Genomic DNA, 15696 nt, shown 5'->3' with positions numbered 1-15696 from the left:
CCACTGCCCAGGGCAGAGCACGTTGAAAAATTAGTATATTTTCCAACACATGCTAATAACAAAGAATAAATAATCCCTTATCTGCTCAGCCATTCTGTTAGTGCCAAAAGGGGACAGAGTTTATCTTCAAATGTCCCAAAAAAAAGCATCCCAAGGGCAAGATTTTTAAGAGGCCTGAATAGACAGAGAAGGAATTCAGCAGATTTATGCTATTTGGGACATTGAATCTAAATTTGGAATCAAGCAGTTGCCTTCCTGTGAGCCCCTAGCCATCCGCTTTCCCACAAGTAGCTGCCTGTGTTTCCAAGATATGACAACTTTTCTGTCTCTGGCTCACATCATGACAACTTCCCTCAGCTTCTGTAAAAGGTCCTCAAATAAGAGGAAAATGCTCTAGCAAGGTAGAGTCTTCCCTTCAATACAGGTTGCAGGGGCATAATAATGTTTTACCAACATCACAGATTGAGAGGAAAAGTTAGAAGTGAAAAAAAAATGCACTTTTGATGGAAAAGTTTCAAACTTTTTTCCTTATTACTAATGACAAAATCCATTTGTGTTCCAGTCGTGCCAAGCTAGGTCTTCTAAACCATCAATAGAGCCTTATTTCATCTGATCATTAGTTACAAAGTTAGTTCTTTGGGAATACCACCTCCTTGGAGAACCAAACAAGTTGAGAAAATTTCCCTCTGGGGAATCGCTGGTTTAATATTCAGATTCAGTTCTCTTCTAAACCCCTGCTCTGGCTCTCTGGTACAGTATGAATACATAGTTGAAGATATTTAGTAGAACATACTTCATCATCAAAGTGAAATTTATGTTTTTTCTGGGAACTTGAAGGCTGAGAAACACATTTTCCTTCCCACCTTGCTCTGAGCCTGTTCCCCATCTGGAGCATATCTCATGCAGCATCATGACAGGTAAAGCTAGTTTTGCCATGCCCAGGTGCTTTGTAGCACCCCTCGAGGTGTGAGCACAGCTGCTGGGATGCAAAGGTCTGTGCCCCAGAGCCCCACATTACAAGTGCCTTCCCATATAGCCTGTTTCCCAGCCAGGATGAAGCAATTCAGCAATGGCCAGCCAGCTCAAAGGGCAGAAACCCACGTCAGAAGAGTCCCTGATGCAACCAGCACCAGGAGCAAAGGGGAGAAGGAAGAGAACAAAATGTCTTTTTACACCTAAAAGCAAACTGGATGTGAGACCTGGGTGTATGACACCGGTAGCTGCTGAAGGAGGGGAGACCTCACCCACTGGTGCCAGGGCACTTGCTGGTGCCCCAGTGAGAGGAAGGATTCTGGTCCCCAGGGCTCCTAATCAGCCATTTGAAATAATAAATCGTATTACACTAAGCATATTACTGTTAAGCCTTCAGCTGTTAATGTTCAGCTGCTGTTGGAAGGGCCAGACCCATCTATAACTCGGCCTGAAAGCAGCACATCCAAAGCAGCAAGACAATACTTCTGAGGGAGATAATTACTCTGGCCAGGGAGACTTGGAGCCAGCACAGTGACCACCGCTCCTGTGTGCATCACCAACACCCCAAAAGCGCTGACTGATTATCATGGGGGACCTTTGGGAGATGTTCCCTGTGGCCAGCTACCTGCAGATATGCCTTCCTTCAGCCTCATGCTGCAAGCTGTTCCCACAAGACCCACCTGCTCCTTGGGTCCCAGCTCCAAATAGTTTAGATAGGCACATTTTCCTCTACAAGGGAGCAGCCCACACTGAACTCATCATCATTACAGCCCACATAGCTCTCCAACCCTTGAAAATTGCACAGGCTCCACTTCTCCATCCTCCAAAACACACACAAGCCTCATTAGCCCCAAGCACACATCTTAAACCCTCCAGCAAAGCCAGAGTCCACCTTCAGCTTCTAAGGCAGAGTAAGGTTCTCTGTGGGTACTGCTCAGCCCCCAACAGAAAGCTTAAAACAAGCTTCCCTCCAGCCCAAATCCCAGGAATGCCACACTGCTCCTGAACATACCAGCAAAGAGCAATGCCCCAAGGCAACACCTCCTCTCTGGGATTTCCAGTCCAGACCCTCCACCTTCTAGGTGGCCTTTATAGCCAGCATGGATAGCTAACAGCAATCACCTGAAGATAAATCTGTAGGAGATGTTGAGGGGTTTTTTCTGTCTAAATGAAAACTTTAACCACCCACCTGGAGAGGACAATTTCTAAGATGTTTCTGTGAGTATCTGGGCATTGATGGTGTACAAGGGGTCAGAGGCAAGTGAACTGCACTGGGCCTGGTTCTGGGTCTGCACCCACCCCGCATCCTGGAGAACCAGACAGAAACCATGCTGGGTTGCACTCACACCACCTGTTTTTCTTAGTGTCACAGGTTTTATTCAAGAGGTTTTAATATAGATCAGCTCCTTATGTACTATTTATTTAGAAAGGACCTTATCTTGAATACTCTATTTTTTACATAATCAGCTGTGATTCCAGCACTTAAAGATAACACCAACCTCAAATTACCTAATGCTAAAATCACAAGTGATCCTAAAACCAATGCATTTGAGAGTGTCTTTTAATTTCTTCATTTTCCTAAGCCTTTGTAGGGCAAAATTAGAAGACAGAATTTGAGAGCTGGAATAGCATTTAAAATAAAATAAAAGCTAAGTTTTGACTCTAATACTAGGAATAAGGACATGGGGCTCTAAAAGGGTCTCTGAATATTTGAAACCAGAGCAGTATCACAAGAACCAGCTGTGGTAAAACTATAAATCTCACTGTTTTTATATACAAGGCAGAAATATATATTTGCGAAGTAGTGTGTGTGTGATTTGAGTGCCCGATGGAAACTGAACAAGAAAAATTCAACCCTGAAGATTTGGTTTATTGAACATCACTAACTGAAAACATGATACCTGCTGATTCATTCAGTTTGTGACGGACCCTGTTGTTGGTGCCACTTACTTGATTTCTTTCTCTGTTCATACCTCTCTGCTTCAGTGTGGAGAGGACAGCGTGCATGGTGGTGCCCTTGGAAGCTGTTAGTCATCAGCACACTCAGATCTGCAACTGAAAGCTGGGGAAACACCAGTGGGTTCAAGCAAGGGCTCAGTGTAAGACACAGTTGGCTCCCTGAGCTGCTGGTGGGTAGGAAATGGGCAGGTAAAATGAGATTTGTGACACAGAAAAAAAAAACCCAAACAACCACAGATCTGATATCTCAACACTTCACACAGGATGCCTCCATCCAGCCCATCCAAGGAACTGGCTGGGAAGCCCTCATTTGTTGCCAAGGCTGTCCTGTACCCAGCTGGCAGAAACCAAGGGGATTTCCCCAGTGGCAAAGAATTCCCAAAAAAAAGTTATCCGAATGCATGTGTACCTCAGGGAAAGGATGCCTCCCAGGCCAAGTCAGGTCAGGCAGGTCCTGCTGCCCTCCCTCAGGAATGGCCTCCCTCCAGCCCTGCCGTGGTGGCAGAGGAGGCTGGGAGTAGACTGTCCACCGTGTGATCTCTCCCAAGGACCCTTTCCCAAACAATATGGGACAGCAACATTAAGTTTGGGACAGCAACATTAACAAAAACAGTAGAAGGCCCATTAAGTACGAGTCATGCATCCTGTGACAGCCTTTGCACAGGGGGACTGAGCATTAGGAAACACCATCTCCCACTGGTACCTGGTGTACCAACAGCCTCCAAACCCAAACCTCCACCCAGTTCAGCACAGAGAGCAGATTCTGCCCTGCAACTTGCATTGATTCTTCAATGGAGTTTCTTGGCCCAGCCATGCAGTAATCTCACCTATAGCTTTTGTCATACAGCCTCAGTCCCACTGGGGAAAACTGGTACTAGGACAGGAAGTCTGATGTGCTGTAGCCCAGAGCCTTGCAGCCTGGGTTTGAGGCACCCTCTCATTTCTGAGAGGCTCTCTGAAACAGCATTCATGATTTGTTAATACAACCAGGTCTGAGCAGCCTGTGGAACATGAAACTATTTTAATGGAAAGTCCTCAGGTATTCAAGACAAACTAGGAAATCAAATGGGATGAAATACCATAACTCCAATGACTGTGGCACTGTGCTGTGTTATCCCATTTGGAAAAGCTGAACTAAATCCAGTGGTGAGAAAAATCTTGATTTCACTCTTGATTTAGCATCTTAAAGACTAACACAGGATTGCACTACACAAATATGCTGTCACCACATTAGTTGACTTCAGGCCCTCCCCAGCTCAGTAAGCTCTTGGATCGCTACGGCCACACTTTTGCAGCGAGCTCCCAGGTGACTCCAGATGAGGCCAGGTGGCTACCATGCTTTGCAGCAGGAAAGAATAATTTCACCCTCCTATTTCTGCATGTTTGGGGCCAAAACTCTTCTTTTCTCCCTTTCTGTGCTCAGGCACAGAGTTCTAGACAAGGTCACTTCACCACCACTGGTGAAGACCATCTCCAGACAGGATGCTGGTTCTAACAGGCCTAGGGAGACAGGACCTTTGCTTTCCAGTTTCCTTCTCTGCTTTCTTTTTGTTGTTTCTCTTCTCGCCATTCCTTTCTCCAGGAAGTCCTCCCAGCAGCAAGACCAAAGTAATACTTGCAGAGTGTCACAGCAGACTGCAAATGCTGCTGCTCTTTGTCCTAAAGTAATTTTCATGTGAGTGACTAGAATACAGACTCCCTAAATAGCTATTTGCTTTACATTAGCCCAAACATGAGACTTAAAATTATTAAGACTTTAAAAAGTGTCTGGAGAGTGCCCAGAAGTGCCACTTGCTTCTGGAGCCAAGCATGACCTGTTGCTCCCAGGGGTGGCTGTGCTGCCCCGAGCAGGGGGGGCAGAGTCATAGCTCTGGTAAGTCATTTTCAATGCTGTTGCTCTCTTTGATTCCAGGAAGAGCTGCATTTGTAACAGGTAAGAGCAGAGGGTGATATTTGAATATGGCAGATCCATGCTGAGCTGGCAGGGAGGCCCAGCTTGCCCTGGGTAATTTTAATGTTTCCAGAGTTTGGAGAGGCAGCACAGGGACATGGTCCCAACAGCTGCAGAAGCACATTTAGTCTCAGCAGATCTAATTTGACACCTGCAAATATCTTCTTGACAGACATCACTCTGTATTTGGTCTTACACACTCACATGGAGGCATGTTCCCATTAGTGGGGTCACTGTTGTCACTAGTCACCCAACAGCTAGAAGACACTACAGTGACCTTTGGGGGAAGTGGAAATACCAATCTCCAGTGTGGGGGCCCTTGCCAACACACCCACGTACCCTAAACACAGCAACTCACATAGTCCAGAGCCCAAAGAGAGTTTGGGGGTCAGAGACAGGACTATGTCACAAAGCCCAGATCCCAAATCAGCCAAGAGACTGGCAGCAAACAGATCAAATCCAACATTTGTACTGGGCATCTTGGCAGGCCCCTGTACAGCGTGACAAAATCTCAGCTCCAAAAGTACTAAATCTGGGGAAGTTTAAATCCAGAAACAAAACACACTACAATCAGCCTGTATTTATTGTGTATCCATGAGTTGGAGTTTACATGTTTGCATCCCATGCACACACATCTGTATGCACTCATTAACGACTTCAATCTTTAATACAAGTTAACATCTAAGTTAGATCACAAGAAAAAAGAATCGCTTATATTATTCACATTTTTCTTAGGCAAAATCACAGCTGGCACCAGGATCTGCTTTTTCTCAGGTCTTTTTTCACAAGCAGCATTTTGGGGCACAAATCACCCGGTTTAGTAAAGCTTCAGAGAGCCAGCCCTCGCCAGGGGCAAATTCCATGCCTGGCCTAAATGGGTGTAATTCACATTCAAATCAGTTGAAGTTTTGCCAGCCTGCTCCAGGACTGGCCCAGCTCCTGCAGCTTTTCTCCTGAGTTTGTTCCCAGCCTGTCACTGTAAGGAATGCACAAACCCAGGATTTTGGCATAGAGTGAGATGAGGAGGGCTCTGGCCACGCTGATGAATCCCAAAGCTTTATATGTTGGACAACTGAATTAAAATCAGTCCCTGATACATCGACTCCCAGCTGCTGAGGCCCGTGACAATCAGCAGCATTTGGGGATACATATTTATGTTCCCCGAAATGAAAACATAGGGAGTTATTAATAGACAAATCTAAAAGCATCCCTGAGACTGTGTGAGATCTCATCAACTGGCAACACTTTGCTGTACCCACTGCTGGGAATGTAATCAGGTAAATTGTCATCGTGCACCTACATTCATCATCAATAGGATGAGTTCAGCTCCACTTTGGAGCCAGCTCAGTGTCCACCAAAGGAGCAGCAACATTTTAACCCCTCTCCAAGGCACTTGCAGAGGGAATGAGTGCCAGAGCCCAGACACAACCAGAACAGCTCTGGATTTTCTGTTTACTTGCTCAGCTGTTCCTGCTTTCCCATGGGAAACAGGCTCCCTTTTCCTTTCTTCCCAGATAGAATGAGGGAAAGCCTGGAACCACCATCTGTTTTAATGACAAAAGTGCACTTGGGAGCAGGAGGGCACCAATGAAGGATGCTCCTATCCTAGTGACAATGATGGAGGAGGGTCCAGAAAATAACCTTGCTCTTCTTATCTTGGAATAGGACCTGGCTGGGGCTGAGGAGTGGCTGGACCACTCTCAACTTCATGCCTAGACCTTGACAGCATGTGAATTGGGAGGCTAGGAAGCACTCCTCACCACCCACACCCAGTGAAGCCAGAGGGTCAGGTAGGACTTGGCCACACAGACAAGTTTTCAACACACTATGCATCACTACTGAGCACAAGGAACAGAAATGCAGTATGCTTGTCCATTTGTTTTTATGTCCATTCCTCTATTCTCCCCCACCATGAACTTCCCTTGAAACTGCAGGCACAAAAGCCTTTGCTTTCCAGGTCTGAGGTAGCTGTTAAGTAATTCGATGAGGCAGTACAAGAGGCTACTGTCCTTTGCCAATAGCCTCCCTCAGGTCTCTGCTCTTGCTGTAAAGGTGGAGGTGTTGGCAGAGAGCAGCCTGGGGCACCTGCTGCTGGAAGGTGAAAGGCTGAAGAGGAAGGTGGTGTGGCCACCCGATTCCTGGTTTGAGTGCTTGGTTTCTGGGTATGGCAGAGTGCTGAACACCTCAGGGGAAGATACTTTTATTACATAAAGTCAAACACCTAAAAAAAATTAATTTACCTTTTTTTTTTTTTTTAGAAACCAAGAAGTTTTCCAGGCAAAACTTTTCAGAATATATTTTAAAAGTTATATCACATCTGCTCTGTTCTTGTCCTTTAGTGTCCATCTGGCACCCCATTGTAAAGCTCTGTTTCTAGAAGGTAATTCTACAATAAGGTTGTTTCAAATAGCTTAAACTTAGTTACATATTTATAAGGGATCACATATTTATGTAGGGAGAAGGATTTTTTTTGAAATAAACATTTAATAAGACACTCAGAATATGATCTGGCTATGTTTTGGAATTTTGTTCTTTATGGTGTTGCTACCAATTTATTTTATGGGCTCTGGGGAGTGGAGGCTAAAACTGAGAACTTATAAGAGGTTATAAAAGAAAAAAATGGAAATACTTTTCATAGAGGTTTGAGTAGCCAGGTTGAAGAAAGGAAAGAAAGAAAGAAAGAAAGAAAGAAAGAAAGAAAGAAAGAAAGAAAGAAAGAAAGAAAGAAAGAAAGAAAGAAAGAAAGAAAGAAAGAAAGAAAGAAAGAAAGAAAGAAAGAAAGAAAGAAAGAAAGAAAGAAAGAAAGAAAGAAAGAAAGAAAGAAAGAAAGAAAGAAAGAAAGAAAGAAAGAAAGAAAGAAAGAAAGAAAGAAAGAAAGAAAGAAAGAAAGAAAGAAAGAACACACCAGCAATGCTGACAACAGTTTTCAGCCAAAGGCAGAAATAAAAACACATATGGATCCCCTAGACTGAGCAGTCTGATCTCAGCATGATTTTTTCTCAGTACTGGACTCAGGTGTGGAGACCTGTTTTTTTTTCTTGCAGGCTTTTCTCTGGAGCACCTCCCCAGTGCAGCACAGCGTTCCACTGACGTGAGAGCATCCACTCTCCCTGCAGCCCAAGGAGAGAAGAGCTGTCACTCTCCTTACCTTAGGGACTGGGGCATGAAAAGGACAGGCAGGGAACAGCCATTAATTACAGAGGCCAGAGCAGAAAGCTCCCTGATGGCCCAAGTCATCACGGTGCTTGGCACCATGACTCTCTCTGTATGTCTAAGGCGTTGCTCTTACTAAAGTCTGTCAAAGCTGCAGGCACCTGGCACTTCTGTAAATCAGATTTTCAGGTATTTAGCAGGCATCCAGAAAGTGAAGGAAACACATCCATGGGTCACCCACAGTCAACCACCATTAAAGGTCAGACAGAGATTTGCACAAAACAGGTCCCTGTGACCAAGAGGGACTGAGTCCCCAGCAAGCCAAAAGCTCAAACTCCTTCTGTGTGGTTGATTACACACCTCACTGGCACCACTCCTGCCCCCTTGTTTTACAGAAAATGAATGGCAAGAAAAGGAAACAGCTGGTGAATAATTCATTGTGTTTTACTGCAGCCTCTGCTTGTTTGCAGGCAGGGTTATCTGTACCACCATGAGCCATGGCCCACGCTGCTGGAAACAAAGGCTCCCTTTTTGCAGCTGTTTATCCAAAGGACAGAGAGAGGGACGTGGGAGGAGGTGAGGAAGTAGCAGTGGTCAGAGATCCAACCCAGCAAGGTCTCCTGTCCTCAGGGACTGGAGGTACCTCCAGGCAAAGAGGGCTTGGGACTTACAGCCACGTCCCAGGTTTATCTGCCAGGTCTGTTCCCCTCACCACTCGGTCTTCCAAACTTAGAATGACCCCTCCTCCTGTATTAGAAAGATTATTTCTGAACTTAGTAGTGAAACTGAAGCTGTGAAAATTGAAGAATTATGAAAATGAAAGAATCAAGCAAATGAATGAGCACAGTGGGGGAAGAAAGCTCCAGGAACATTTTGGAAGGTGAAGAGCAGGGCTGGGCACTGCAGGATGCAGTGGAGGCAGGGACAGACTCCCAGCAGGAGCTGGGGCGGTGCCAAAAAGTTGAGCAGAAGTATTCTGCCTCTTTGTAGTGTCATACCACCCACAGGCATTCGAGCACCCTGTGTCTGGAGTTGGGTGGCACAGAGCACCCCTGGGAGGTGTGGCAACAGGGGCACTAACTCCAAAGAATGGTTTTTGGGGAAATGCTCCAAGCAGGGACAAACTCTTCCTCAGGACAGGGCGCTAGCTGGGGTAAGCAGGCTGCTCATCTTATGCTGAAGATCCCAGCTATCATCTCACTTCCAGCTCAACATTAACTGGTAGAAAGTTATACTTATTGCACCTCCCAGCTCATAACTCACACATCTATTTTTTGCCATCACTTGCAGGGATTCCAATATGTCTTTATATGTAATTTCAAAAAGGACTTTTATCAGCTGGCTGCCCCAATTAGCCTGCAGCACAGATGGAGACTGAGGAGACGTTTTGCAAGTGATTTTTACAGAAGTGCAGCAGAAAGCTGTTTCCTGTGACATCCAAGAAATTTCCTGTGGGAGTGAGTCAGGTGCAGCCAGGATGCTGTGAGGAGCATTGACAGCTCCATCTCCAGGCATGGCAGCTTTGGGCAGAGGGTGAGGGGAGGTGGGTGGGCACACAGCCTCGCAGTGCTCCCCCCAGCCTGAGCCCATCCCCCTTAGAAAGACCCAGGGGAACAGGCCATTTCCAGGCCCCCACCGCCAGCCCACACTGCTCTTTGTGAGCTGCACAGATGCAGTGGGAGGGAGGATATTGGTCAAATCCTGACAGACCTTATGCTAATTCACTGAAGAGCATTTCAGACCATACACGGACACTCGGTCAAGTGGGAGAGACAGCAGCAAGCACGACATTTAATTACAGGAAACAAAACCAAAGTCTTTTACCCTGCATTTGGCATTCTCCCAACACACAGAGTTAATTGTTAGGAGGGTACATTAGAAAGCAATGAAGGAGAAGATTGAAAGCCCTGATTATGCCAAGGTCCTGAAAATAGTGAGTTTATTGAATTTCACATGAGAAAACACAGGTTGTGCCACACCGAGGGCTGTGCCAGCAGCCAGCTAAGAGCTCTGGGGTCTCTGTGTGTGTGTTAGAGGGAGACAAAGTGCCCCAACCACTTTATGAGTCCCTGCCAACTGCTGGCCAAGCCCACTTGCATCCCTGAGATGGGGCAGGTCAATATACAGGGGTAGAGGCCCTTGAAGTGATACACAAGGTGGACAGACGTTGTTCTAGGTGATGCACAAGGCCAGCACATTCTTCAAGAACTCAGTTTTCCTTTAGAAAAGGACCTAACCAGGTAAAGCTGGAAAGATTTCAGCTGGGACCTCTGTGTAATAAATTCTGTTGCACATCCCTAAATTTGGGAAGAGTCCGCAGCAAAGGCAAGACAGAACTGCTTTGGGAAGCACTGGCACAGATGCCCATGAAAGAACAGGAGGTGCAGGGCTGGATCACAAGGAGGTCCACTGCTCTCAGGTGTGCCTAGAGGAGAGGGGGCTACAAGAACAGAGAATCAACAAAAACACTTCCCAAAAAAAACTCCCACTGCCTCCAACAGTTTGATTCTTAGCTGTGTCCTTGGGCTGCAGGGTAGCCTTAGAATCCCTCAGCATGCTTCCCCATGAATTTTCTCAGTTGTCCCTTGAACCACATAAACTTCTAGTCCCTTTTTTTTTTCGTGCCTGGTCATGGGTAAGAGGTAAAACTGCATCTGGAGCTGACCTCTGGGTTTAGTCTTTGTACCACAATTCTTGGCCTAACACATATCCATGGAAAACTCTCCCAGTTGGGCGGGAAAAAGGAAAGTGCCAATAATTGCCAATTCCTTCATGCCATTAACGACCCCATCTGTGTTCACTGAAGTCAGCAGAATTGACTCTGGATTTTAGCAGAGGAAGCTGCTTTTTCCTGCCTTTTTTTTTTTGAATAAAATAAAATCAAATCCACACCAATGTATGAAATCCAGCTCATGTTATACCTGCAGTAGCTTTAGATGCACTGCAGGGGGTAACCTTTGGCTGCTGACACACTCGCCGCAGCAGCAAGGAAAGGACAACACCAAAGAGCAAAGTTGCAACAGGAACCACCAAACAAGCCAGCTAGGGCCAAGAGGAAGCTCCGGTGGCAGGAGCCCTGCTGATTTGTGCCCTGGTACCAATTTACTTACAGCAAGCTGCTGATTTTCCTAGTTTTAGATATCTTAGGAAAATGATCCCTACAAATATAGATATAGAATTTTTTTTTTTTTAAATTAAAAAAGACAAAGATTCTGATGGGGTTGTTGTTATTGTTGTTATTATTATTAATACTATTATTTCAGTTATCTGGAGTTGCATGATATTTGTGTCTGACCAATGTCACTGGCAACACCCAAATTGAACACCTCAGTCTGCCTTATGGACACAGAGCCAGGCTGTCACTGCAGAGAGGGAAGTCCAGCAGAAAATGTTATTTTCTAGCTCCTAACAAAGTACAGTAAACCACAGGGAACCTGAAAGGCTCCCATAAGAGAGTGAGGGCAGTGAAGGACGTGTCCCAGTTCAGAGGGCACTTCGCTCACGCTGAGCTTTGCAGTGAACCCAGCAGCTTTGGTGGGAGCTAAGGTACACGCTGAGCCAGGTCCCAAGGTGCTGCTCTGAGTGTCCTCAGGGCCAGACCCAAGATGCTGCAGGCAGCACTCAGGACAGGGAGCCAAGTCAGGAGAGTGCAACACACACCACTGATGGGCATCTCAGAATGAAATCCTGCTGAGCTGGGAAAATAAAATATTGATGGCAGCTCTGTCCCCAGCAGCCAAACGCACTTTGGTTTTGGCTCCAGTGCCCCAGGAGCCTGGCCTGGCTAGCAGCAGCCTGGCTGTGTTTGCCAGGCTGGCTGTGGGCCACCCTGCTGGCTGTGCCAGTGTGGGACTGGCTGGGCAGAGCGGGGCCAGAGGCTGTGGGACCTGCCAAGAGGTGAGAGCAGGAGCTCCAGCGGAGCCCCACAGCTCTCTGCTCTGCCTGCCTCGTGCTGGCAGACTCCACCCCTCGTGATACAGCCTTCAGGTAAATAATTAAGTTGGGCGCTTTTTTTTTTTAACAAGACAAGAATAAATCTCTCAACTAAATAATCTAATATATTGTTAAAAATTTGGTTTAAACACTTCCTACTGTTTTCATAATACTTGGCCTTCTCTGTGGAACTTTTTAGGTGACTCTATTTCCCCTGTAAGCATACAAACATTTTCTTCTGAGGAGCTCTTTGAGGCAGGGGCTGGCTGATCATTTGCAAGAGCGCTGTTTCCAGTGCTGCTCAGTAAGGCTTCAGGAGACCTGGCAGCAATTCACCCCCAAGCTGTGCACATCCTCAGTCACATCAGATTTTGAAGGAAGATGTCAGGGTGGAACCTCGTGCTGGGCGCCTGATGCCCTGCCCGGGTTAGCAGGAGTGTGTGAGCCCACACCCACGGGCAGGTCACACTGGTGGAGATGAAGGTTAGAAAAGAGCCAAAGCCAGACAGCTGTTAAACATGGGTGAGCAGATTCCTTCTTTTGCAAGGACTGATTTGAACTCTATGCCTTTAGTCTGCAGTGACAACCATGCCTCAGATGCCTCTTGTCCGACCAATACAAGTCCCCACCGAGAAAACTGGGGAGACCTCTGGATGTGTGGAAGAAGGAAGGGTCTCTAAACAGCATGGGCTCAACAGTGGAAAAGCAGTGAGATGGACTCACAGGACTCTGCAAACTACAGAGGAAAAATACAGTTTTAAATGAATAAAAATAAAAATCTATTTAAATAATATGTGTCTCAGAACAAAGCCACCTCATCCACAATACTTTTTAAATGGAAGTCAAACTGGAGGCTGGAAGACTGGCCTGTGCAAGGAGCATATTTTTCTGTCCCCCATACAAGAAGCAGAGGGTTCATCAGTGGCTGAGGTGTTGCACATGACAACTCACTGATGAATGAGCTACTTCAACCAGCAGAGTTTTGTCCTCTTGGTGGCTCAGCTTCTCCAGTGCCTCTAAAATATTTGTTTATAAGTGGGAAATGACTAACAGGCCTTTGCAAAAACAAAGGCAGTTAAGGCTGCAGCTTTGGGAAGTTACCCACAGCATCAGGCAGATGGATCTGGGGAAGCCCCATGAGAGCAGGAGCTGGAAAGCAGCAGAGCCAAGTGAATGCAGCTCCATCCTCACCACTGCAAGTGACCTGAGGAGTTCAGCTCCTGGCATCTGGTTCAATTCACTGCAGCCTCAAGAGCAGGCTCAAACATTGCATCTTGCTGCTCTGAACTGGCCTCACTTCTCCCCACACCAACATCCTTACACTTGTAAAAAATCCTGCCCTCAGACACCTAGTTTTTGAGAGTACAAACCAAGCATCAGAGAACCAGTCCCATCGTCCCCAGATGACAAAACTGGTAGCAGCAGCACCAAGAGACTTGCCTTGCCTTTACATCTCCCCAGGCTGTCAACTCTGAAACCTAATGAAGGTGCTAAAACAGCAGCCATGCTTGGCTTGCTTCCTGGGGTCACTGCAGTGGGCTACCAGCTGCACTGGGCCTGTGCCACCAGCCACACTCCTTCCATGAAGGCCTAGCCCCTCAGAGAGAACATCCAGCTTACCCCACATGCTCACTGTGGCATAGCCACTGCAGCATGCTGGAGACTGGAAAGAAGGAAGCTCACCTCTTATGTTGGACAAACTGCAACTCACACAGCACAACCTTATCATACTCACCAAGAACAGCCCAGACACTGGGAACAACAGACCAGCACCCTCGGAGAGCCCACAGATGCAGCAACTTAAGAAAAGCTGCTTTTATTCTATATAACCAAGAAAAGACCTTGAATTCTTATCAGGCAGTTATCACCGGGACAACAGAGAAAGGTGCTTGAACCCTGGCCAAAATGTTTTTCTTTCTGCTTCACAGAACACATGAATTGCAAGAGCAGCCTGTAACCAGGAACATTTGTGCCTCAGAGACAGCAGCAAGATTTCCAGGCCAAATTTATATGAAACCTTATGTTTCCTACGGTCTAAACCCAGTCACAAGTATAAGGGATCTCAAATGCTGATGTCATTTTAAAAAACAAACAAACCAAATCCAACTCAGTCCAGCCCAACCCAGCCCAAGGGCATTACCTCTCCTGAACACAGGCATTGCTCCAAGATCTACATCCCTTCATCACACTACACTGATATATTAGCCCAGACACACCTTCCTCAGCAGCTTAGGCTGAAACACCTGGCTGCAAACTGGGGCACAGGCACTTCTTATTCTGTCCTCCCTGGTGTGGGAGCAGAAGAGCTGGGGTAAAGTCTGGCAGCAACAAAGCAGAGATGTGAAGAGGGGAGCCTGATTGTTTTGTCATTCTCCTGAAACACTTCTTAGCATCAGCTGTAAAACACTGGAAATTTTCATTATTGATCCACAGTTCCAGCTCCTGGAGATGTATGTAACACACCATGCATAGACTTTCCTTCTGCTTGTGTTACCTGCCTTCTGACTGTATTTAGTAAAAATTCCCATTTTGCTGAAGTGAAACTTGCACCTGCATTGTCGGCTCCCAAAAGCCCATCAGACAAGCTCTGGCTGCAATGGACCACACTGGCATGCATGGGGACATGCCATGCTCCTTGGCCCCAGCAGCACTGGGCTCTGGGAAAATATCTGAAGAAGCACAACACTGGGCCCAGGCTCACTTTGCAGCTCCCTGCAACCAGAATTCCATGTGTGTGCCAAACACATTGTTCATGTCAACAGTGGCTGCTGCTCTGTCCCCACCATGGACAGACCCATGGCTAAGACAAAAGGCAATGGTGAGCCTGGTGAGCCCAGCTGGGTCTCAGCATCCAAGCAAGACTGCAGGAGACATCCAGGGAGCAGATCTGAGGGGGAGCAGCCCACCAGCACCCCTGTACTCACCCCACACAGCTCAGGCAGTGACAGGAGCAAGCCAGCCTTTCCAACGTGCTTGGCAGCTGGGCTCAGGTGTTTCTCAGCCTCACTATTCATACCAACCTCACTATTTATACGTCTTGTTTTTGTCAGGCATCTCACCTCCCCATCACCTTACCTCATCTTTTTAGCACTTTTGCATTTCTCTTTTCCGGGCTGGAGACATCACAAAATACTGGCAACACCTTGGAAACAACAGCCCTGCCATTTCCCTAAATTGCATGTGCAGGAGCAGAGGGAAATCCTAGCAAGGGGAGCTGCACCCAAATCCTCCAGCTGCTTATTTTGCCATGAAAAAGACATGCTAATGGACTGATCTGATCAGGCAGTTGCAGTCATTTCCAGATGATTGCAATACTTCCAAATGGAGAATTGCATAAAACAATGCTAGTGCTGAATCCTGCAGGCAAAAGGCATTGACACCTGATTTTAGGTAATTTACATGCACAAAATTATCTTATCACTTCCACACAGGGGATAACTACTGATTTAGAAAAAGAAAAAGCAAACTGAAAAGCCCTACTGTGAACTCACTATAGTCTGACCTCCTGATTATACTTGGATTTGAAAATTTCATTAGAAAAGAATTACAGGAAAACTGGAAATATTATGGGGGCCTCTTCACCAGACCCAGGAGGTTTTCTTGGCAGCCGAGCAGCTCCCTGCAGTGCTAGGAGACTTCTGACGATTTTTTTTTGTGAAAAGAAAGGAAAAGAGAGACTCTTTGCAAACACCACTTTGGAGCAAAAAGGCTTTTGACTGTTAATCCAA

The 15696-nt window shown here is 46.4% G+C and overlaps 1 long non-coding RNA gene across 1 annotated transcript in view; it reads right to left on the bottom strand.

Annotated features, from left to right (window-relative positions):
* Positions 1–13773, bottom strand: part of LOC127385948 (uncharacterized) — a 38815-nt gene extending 25042 nt beyond the window's left edge. The window contains exon 1 of the long non-coding RNA XR_007889781.1: positions 13704–13773. This is a non-coding gene — a long non-coding RNA (uncharacterized LOC127385948). The remainder of the gene's footprint in view (positions 1–13703) is intronic.
* Positions 13774–15696: the final 1923 nt, after the last annotated feature.

The sequence above is a fragment of the Apus apus genome, chromosome 5 (assembly GCF_020740795.1).
Source record: "Apus apus isolate bApuApu2 chromosome 5, bApuApu2.pri.cur, whole genome shotgun sequence".
In the NCBI taxonomy this organism is placed as follows: Eukaryota; Metazoa; Chordata; class Aves; order Apodiformes; family Apodidae; genus Apus; species Apus apus.
Note: the sequence above shows the minus strand (reverse complement) of the source record. Positions and strands in the feature narration are given on the sequence as shown.